Source organism: Prionailurus viverrinus, chromosome X (assembly GCF_022837055.1).
Source record: "Prionailurus viverrinus isolate Anna chromosome X, UM_Priviv_1.0, whole genome shotgun sequence".
Classification (NCBI taxonomy): Eukaryota; Metazoa; Chordata; class Mammalia; order Carnivora; family Felidae; genus Prionailurus; species Prionailurus viverrinus.
This window is the reverse complement of record NC_062579.1, coordinates 72,624,545-72,633,864: the sequence shown is the minus strand read 5'-3', so window position 1 is coordinate 72,633,864 and position 9,320 is coordinate 72,624,545. Positions and strand designations below refer to the sequence as shown.

General features: G+C 33.8%; 1 non-coding gene across 1 annotated transcript; it reads left to right on the top strand.

The window, feature by feature from the left end:
• The first annotated feature begins 8,727 nt into the window (after nucleotides 1-8,727).
• On the top strand, nucleotides 8,728-8,834 carry LOC125158081 (U6 spliceosomal RNA). The gene has a single exon (XR_007149189.1). It is a non-coding gene; the product is annotated as a U6 spliceosomal RNA (small nuclear RNA).
• Nucleotides 8,835-9,320: the final 486 nt, after the last annotated feature.

Sequence of the window (9,320 nt, the reverse complement as noted above, 5' to 3'; positions counted from 1 at the left end):
ATTTCATGGTACTTTTAGGTTCAGGAAGTTGTGAAAATTTTAGGAGAATGTCTGATCTTGAAAGTATTCCAGCTAACTTCTGAGAGTCATGAAAGAGCTCTTGATTTTAGAGAAGTTTTATATTCTTAGTAAACACCCATTCTTCAGAGTCCCAGACTAAATGGAGCCAACATTGTCTCCTTAGAATTCTTTTTATCCAGTCTTTCTTGATAAGTGGGCTTGAATCAAAACAATTTGATATTATGAATTTATGCATGTGCAAATGTCAACATATCCCCTTCCTAAGCCCAGCCAAAAACTATTGCCAGTAATGATTTTCTCACTTTCTGGACAGATCATATATTCTAATTGCATATTGATTTAAATGACTTTAAAATGTTTTTTTTTTAAGTTAAATTCCAAAATCGCTTACGCAAGGAATTTTAAAGAATTGTTGGTTTCTTAAATGTATGTTAGAAGTAGAGAATGTTAAGTAATCCATATATATTCTTGGAGACTGGTTCACTGGGGCTTGCTCTAGTCTTTATACATGATGAAGAGGCCTGAAGGAATATAGGTGCTTTCCCAGAATGTCAGGGTACAGACCAGTGCGTATTGCCTGGGTAACAAGGATGGTGGCTCTCTCAGAGGAAATTTGAATGGTGTTATTTTTCCCATAATCCATCAGATGTGTGTTCTCATATATTTTATAATTTTAGTTGATTGCTGACATTAATTCCATAAAGAGCCCAACATTCTGTGAGGATTCTCATTTTTTCTGATCAATTTCCTCTGAAATTCTGTGCCACCTGTCACAGGTGTCAGGCTTTTTTGAGGTAAAAGTAGAGTTTTAAATACCAAAAACATCTAAATGTGCAAAGTAGTGCCTTAAATATACTTACATTAAGTTAATAAACTCTATACTTTAATGGGAGACACTGATCAGTAGTCATTGAGATAAGTTAATGGACTCTAGTGTCACAGACTACAATTTAAAAAAAATACCAGATCTATCATTATAATCTTTATCATCACTATCATTGTAAATTTATATTTATTGAGCACCCACCATGTTCCTGATATTATACTAAGAGTTGGAAGAACATATTGCAGTAATACTCAAAATATACATTTATTTGTGCACATTAGGCCTTCATGTATATTAGGAACTGAATCAGAAACACATAAATCAAGTACTATTGAATAGTGAAATATCAGTATAAAAAGAGCAGAAATTGTTATTGATATATTAGTATAGCTTTATATTTTCTTTCAATATTTCACCTTTTTGGGGAAGAAGTTACTGGTAAATGTGCTGGGTCTGAGCAAGCAGATGAAGAAAAAAAATAAAGAATCGGGAAGTAAGCTATGGGAAGTGTAAAGGAAATGCAGAGTAAGGGGAAGATACAACTTCTATGCAGTGCAGTTTCCACCAGGACTTCTTTTTCCTTTTCTTGATAATTTTTTGCTTCTCCCCCATTTGGCACAGTCTCCCAGATGTCGCTTTTTGTGACTACTGTCTCTGATAGCCATGCAGCGATCAAATACTCTGTGGTATCAATAGGGAGAACTGGATGGAGGAATGTTTCTCTGGGAGCTTGTACCCAGGGAAAAATTCACTTATTTGATATCAGATCTGGGCCAGTCCTGAGAAGCATTTTTTCTTTGATTTTTGTAAACAATATTTGAATGATTTGGGGCTACAGAATAGTATAGTGGAAAGATAACAGGCTTTAGAGTCAGTCAAACAAATTCGGGTTATGTAGCCATGAGCAAATTACTTAAACTTGCTTAAGTATCAGTTTCTTTATCTGAAGATATAATAAAAAATAGCACCTGCCTCAGACCATGGTCATTAGGATTCTCATAATAACAATATACAATGTTAAATCTAGTGCATAGAATATAGTGAAAACTAAGTAAATATTAGTTCTAGTACATGTATTTTAATAAGAATTTTTAGGTAGTCTGTGAATTAATAACTTGAATGTTTATACATGTAATATGGTAATGTTGTCCATATTTTTGTTTCTGCTGTGCATGAATATTTTAACTATAATATTTAAAAAGGCTAAACATGAAGAAGATAATAGCTTTGTATTAATTCTGTGATTTTTTTCCTGGGGAAAAAAACCAGAAAGGATGAGATCAAAAGATCATGAATATATTATACTACCAAAAGGATCAGCCAACTGAAAAGTTGAGAAGCACTATATTAGAAGATCATAACCCAAGTAGACTTATAGATTTGCATTTTTATTCCTGGTCCTATACTATAAAAATAAACTCTCCTAAAAATGGAATTACATCAAAATAAAAAATTATGTTAAATATGGCTTTGGAAATATTTGTGGGATAGACACAAAATGTACTCATCTCTGTACTAGGTCAATAATATGATTACACTCTTGACATAGTCTCAGGTCCACACTGCTTTGCAAACATGACCTGAAACCTGTCCAATTTTTTGATTGTTTTAAATTTGTTTTTGTATTAAACATCATTTAGAATGATTGGTCTATTGATTGGACTTGGAACTATATATTTTTACAATAGCTTTTGTCAGTATTTATTTGTATTTATTGCAAATTGTTTCAGAATTACTACTTGTTTTATATGTGGTTTGAGGCAAGTTGTTTCAACCTTCAAGGCCTCATTTTCTTCCTATGTTCATGACGTGTGAACTAAACAATTTTACATCTCTGTCATTTCATAATTTGATGATTCGAAGTATAATCCTGCAGAATTATACTTGGTAAGAGTGATAGAATAAACCAAAAAATTTTGAATACAATTCAAATAACAATACATGTTTTTTGAAAGCCCTTTAAAATTATAAAGAACCATATAAGAATAAGAAATTATTAAACTTTAATCAGTTTAATTTAAGAAATAAATAAAAAGGTTAAACACAAGCCTTGAATGTGAGTAGAATCAAATTTAACTACCCTTTTGAGCATACCAGTATTTGCTTTTCATACTATTTACTCTCTAATAGGTATAACAGGTTGTGGTAATAATGGTAATAGCAGCAGCAGCAGCAGCAGCAGCAGCAGCAATACCTACTATTAGCTGAACATCCACTGAGTATCATTCATTCATGATATGTATGTATATATTTTATCTGTCTCTCTATATACATATATGTCTTAAATTTTAAGGTAGGTAGCATCGTCCTCAGCTTACTGATGTAGAGGAAACACAAGAGAATACAGGTTGACATCTTGCTTACATTTTAAAATTATCCAATGCCACATTTGAGATTCTATTCTCAGACCATTTTGCTTCATTCAAGGTGTACTTTTTAATCACGCTCTTGAGGCCACCAAATGTCTCCTTTCACTTATTTATTATTTTCCTCCTTCCCCTTCTACTCCAACAACTTTTGTTTGTTTTAGATTCCTGGTTTTTAAAACTATTGACAAAAAAACACAGCTTGAAGCTAAAACCTCTACAAAGTGACTTGCTCTGGTCAAATGCTGAGTTATGAGAATATGGATTGCAGAAAATTCATAGATTATATTTTATTATATATTGCAATGTTTGCATGTTCCTCTTACTCTGGTACCTTCTCTCTATATATTTTTAAAGAAGACAGTCTTAAATATGCTTAACATACCTAGTAAACACTTTCAAGATATTACTTAAATACGCATAATTGAAAGAGAGGTATATTTAATTTCAAACGTGAGAACATAAACACATTCACATTTTATTTTCTTTTGCTTCTGGGAGGGCCTTGGCCAGATTTGCTGATTGAAATTTTATGTTTCCCAATTTATCAAATATTTACCAATGACATAATGGGCTTTTTACAGGAGATATGTTAGGCTAGTTGAGACATTGGTTCATGGCACATAGCTACTGTATCTCACAACTGTGATAATGGTCAGTGAGATTTATTTTCTCCCTAAAGTCTGAATTCAAATTTCAATTGAAAAAGTTGAATTGGAAATGAAAATTATTTTATCATTCTGACATTGAAGTTGATCTTTAAGAACAATGCATGAAGGAAGATTAGGGATATTAATGGATTATTGAGACTAAACTCAAACAATAAACATTTATTATAATTTGGTAAAAACTAATATTTTATGGAGGAATTAGAATATCCCTTGAATACTCCAGGAGATGTTTATACTCATTAACATGAGGGGGAAACTATCAGCTTTTTAGTTTAATAAAAAGTATTATTTGGGATTTGGAATAGTGGAAATACTGTGACACTGTACTGGAAGTATGAAAGTTCAAGTGGCTGTTTCATTCTTTGTTGACTCCATGTGGGTTAAATTCAATTTGTCGTTTATCTTTGCTTCTCTCCTCCTTCTGGCATCTATTTACATTGTTGATTTCCTTTTCCATTCTTCTCATCCATTCACTCAACAACCTTTGTCTTAGCATGAATTGTGACTTGGTCACCAAGTTGATGTTAGGGATTCTGAAATGAAAACAAGAGAAAGCAAAACAAAAAGTCTACCCTTAAGTAGTTTTCTGCATCACGCCACTATTTATTCATTCAATAAAAATTATGCTAATTATATGTGTGTCCACTTAAGTCTCGAGGCTATTTGTGACCAAGAAGTAGATTTCCTTCAATTTCTTATAGTTTTGTGACTTTTTCTTCAATTGGTTCTTGTTCTGGAAAGAATTGCTAATGACCAAGGAAAAGAATTTTTCTGCATGTGGAGCACACTAACCAATATTGGAAAATATACAATTATAATTTACTCTGTCCAAATAAAATATTGTTTTTATAATTTTGAATTTTTCAAAACCCATGCTTCTTTTCACTTTGACCTGAGTAGATAGACTCAATCGTAAACTCAATGTTGGTATATTTATATCATATCAGGTAGAATAATAGACAGATTCATAGGACTGGAATATATCTTGAAAGGAAATTTTATCTTAAGCATGGCTTTCTATAAAGATTATTCTCACATTATCTAAAAGATAGAAATGGAATCCAGAATATTTTTCAGTAAAATATTCTAACCTTCTAAACCCTCAACATTTATTCTTATTGTTTTAAAAGACCAAAAAGACACAGCATTTGTCAACTTGGAGACTTAATTCCAACTGACATTTTGTCTTTAGAGGAGGTATCCAAAAGTGTTTAATAATAAATCTGAAGGAAATCTCTTTTCATATGTTTGAAGGAGAAAATATAGACACATTAGGTAGGAATCTATTCTTTTTGTAGCCAAATGATGCCCTCATTCTATTTAAGCTTATGCATTATCTTAAGTGTAGGGAGTTAGTTCCACTGAAACATCATTAATTCAGCTGACACCAAGGATTTTCTCCTTTCACAGTATAATTAGCTTTATTTTAATATATGTATTATAGGGGCACCTGGGAAGACTCTTAGTTTCAACTCAGGTCATGATCTCGCAGTTCATGAGTTTGAGCCCTGTGTAGGGCTCCATGCTGACAGTATGGAGGCTGCTCGGGATTGTCTCTCTCTCCCTCTTTCTCTCTGCCTCTCCACTGCTCATGTTCTCTCTTGCACTCTCTCTCACAATAAATAAACTTAAAAAATTATGTATTATAATTTTTAAGGGGCTATAAGAGGCAATGTGGATGGATCAGCACACTGCTTCTCTGTTACTTGAAGAAACATCTGCAGTACTAATAGTTTCGGTTGTATAATTTTTTTTATAAAGAATAGCCCATGCAGGGCACTTGGGTGGCTCAGTCGGTTAAATGCCGGACTCTTGTTTTTGGCTCAGGTCATGATCTCACAATGTTGGAATGGAGCCTCACATAAGACTCTGTGGTAACATCGTGGGCTTGGGATTATCTCTCTCCCTCTCTCTCTGACCTTATCCCACTCATGCATGAGCACATGCTCTCTAAATAATTAAATAAATAGCCCATGCAACTGTGGCATTAGAAGATGTCTACTGTAACACATATATTTATTTGGTATAAATCCCTTGTATTTACACAATATTTGATAAGAAAATCATAAATACCAAAAAGTCCCCTTCCTTTTAGTTATTATGTAAGGTCAATGAAGTCACTTTTCACCCACCAATGTTCTTGAAACATCTCCAAAGATAGGCACTCATTCTAATTCCAATGACGACTTTACAATTGCTATTTGTGTCACCAATTTACTTAAGCTAGCCATACTCAGCAAAAGGAAGGCATATTTTCCCATGAAATCAATGCCAGGCATTATGTTTTACATCTCCCCAAAATTAGTACTTTGGGAGATGAGTTATAGTGGCTATCCGTCATTAGCATCTTCCATCAGATCAGATTGATTCTGATAGTTAAAACTGTCTTACCAATCACAGACATGTGAACACAGCTGTTTTCCAAAGTGCTTGCAGTTTAAATATTTATTTACCTTTATTTCCAGTCTAAGATGCTACAGTAACCTATTGATTTCCTAGAAGCTATGTTCTTTTGTTTAGCTATTTCCTGTGCTTTTATTAATTGGTGTGTTGTCAATCGTAAATTACTCCACAAGTAAGAGTAGTGCTTTATCTATTTTATCTAAGAACTTGAAGTTTACATAATTTCCCTCTGATATTATTAAAGAAAAAGTCTCTATTATTTTGCCTAATTTCTTAATTTTTATTATTTTTTTTAAATTAATTTATTTATTTTGGGAGAGAGAGAGAGGAAGGGAGGGAGAGAGAGAGAGAATGTACATACACAAACAGGGGAGGGACAAAGAGAGAGGGAGGAGAGAGAATTCCAAGCAGGCTCTGCACTGTCAGCATGGAGCCAAAAGTGGGGCTCGAACCCACAAACCATGAAATTAATACCTAAGCCAATGATTTCCTCATATTTTTAGTTATAATTGAAAGACAGCATTGATATAGTAGAGAAAACTTATTTATAAATTTTAAGGCTTATATTTTTGTCTTGTTTTGGTTGCTAAGTATTTGAATGACATCACATAACTTTTAAAAACCTTAGTTTCCTGCTTTTCAGATAATAACACAGCCATTAAAGTTCTTTGAATAGCAATACATTATATTAAATATGAGACAAGATTTTTAACATTGCCTTGAAAACCTTCTGCATTATTTGTGCTTTCTTTCCCCCTAAAAGTTTAGTAAATTCTGCCTTTGTTTTCTCTTCTATTTCTCTTTCCCTATAATGAAGGAAATGATAATATAATGTCTGGAATTATCTTAATTCTTCTTCAAAAATTATAATCCCTAAATTTTGCAGTTTGAAAAAAGTTCATTATTATCCTTATATTTGAAACACAGATATTCTCTAAATGTTACAAAGCTACTTCTGTCTTAACAAATAGATATTATGAGATAAAATGATAGGAGGGGCTATGTTCTTTCTGTAGAGTGAGATCCAATTTCTGGAAAGTAGAAACATTTTTCTTCAGCTGCTTCTCTTCCACTCAGCCTGGCAAGTGCTTGTGGGGCATGGCATTTTAAGCTCTATCTGTGTTCTACTGTTTGTTTTGCTATATGGTCTCTGATGAAAAAGTCTCACTCTGGAACCATTTTGTCAACAGAAAAATTTGGCAATGTAAATAATTGTGTCATTCTTTTCAGTTTAATGGAACCGGGGCTCCACCTTCTTCAAATCCTTTGCTTAATTTATATACTAAATATCTCATATTGTTCTAATTGAAGATATCAACAAAATTCCACTCAGGAGATGAAAGAACTGTGAGATCTGTTGGCAAAGGAATTCTTAGACTGAAGAGTTGTCATTTCCTCATTCATTTGCCAGATTAAATTGACTTAAAATAGGTACCTTGTAGCATGTGGCATAGCTAGACAGGAGTAAGGCTTTTTTTTAATGTTTATTTATTTTTGAGAGAGAGAGAGAGAGAGAGAGCACAAGCAGGAGAAAGCAGAGAGAGAGAGCGAGACACAGAATCCAAAGCAAGCTCCAGGTTCTAAACTGTCTGAACAGAGTCCAATGTGGGATTGAACTCACGAACCATGAAATCTTGACCAGAGCAAAAATCCAATGCTTAACTTTCTGAGCCACCCAGGCACCCTTGGAGTAAGGCTTTTAAATTTATTATTTTGTATATTATTTTGCTTTCCTGTTTGCTCCACTCTGGGCACAAGTATCCTGACTACACTGTCAATTGGGATCCAAGTAGTCTAGATATCATTTTAATTTTGAAGGAATCATTTGATTGTAAGTCACTTATTTCACTTCAGATACAAAGAACATTTGTTGAAAGAATACTATAGGTTGTATGCTGAACATTCATCTTCCCAGCATATCAGCCGGAAATAGTAGGGTCAGTTTTGATTCCTCCCTCTTTCTCCTACCTTACATCTGATTTATGAGGAAATAGCATTGATTTAAATCTGACCACTTCTTACATGTCCAGTGCTATAACTCTAATCCAAGCCATGATCATTTCTCATTTGTACTTGTCTCTGTGCTTCACCCTTGGCTTTATAGTTTACTCTCAACACAGCAGCTATTATAATTATTTAAATTTAAATTAGATCAAATTACTCTGTTTTGGCGCAGTCGGTTAAGCGTCCAACTTCAGCCAGGTCACGGTCTCGCGGTCCGTGAGTTCGAGCCCCCCGTCAGGCTCTGGGCTGATGGCTCAGAGCCTGGAGCCTGTTTCCGATTCTGTGTCTCCCTCTCTCTCTGCCCCTCCCCCGTTCGTGCTCTGTCTCTCTCTGTCCCAAAAATAAATAAACGTTGAAAAAAATTTTTAATTTTAAAACTGTGTTTCACTTTATTGCACTTTGTGGGTACTGTATTTTTAAATTTTAATTAACTTTTGTGCTCGCTTCAGCAGCACATATACTAAAATTGGAATGATACAGAGAAGATTAGCATGGCTCCTGTGCAAGGATGATGTGCAAATTCATGAAGCATTCCATATTTTTTCTTTTTTTTTCTATGAAGCCAGCATTACATTGATTCCCAACAACTAAGCCCCAATAAAGACAGACCCCACTAAAAACGAGAATTAGAGGCCAATATTCCTGATGAACATGGATGCAAAAATTCTCAAAAAGATGCTAGCAAATTGAATTCAACAGTTTATTAAAAGGATTATTCACCGTGATCAAGTGGGTTTCATTCTTGTGTTGTACGGCCGGTTCAATATTTGCAAATCAATCAGTGTGATACATCACATTAATAGAAGAAAGGATAAGCATCATATGATCCTGTCAATAGATGCAGAAAAAAGCATTTGACAAAATACATCCTTTCTTAATAAAAACTCTCAAGAAAGTCAAGATAGCAGGAATATATGTTAACATCATAAGAGCCATATGTGAAAAGCCGACAGTGAATATCATCCTCAAAGGGGAAAACTGAGAGCTTCCCCCCTGGCATCAGGAACATGACAAGGATGTCCACTCTCA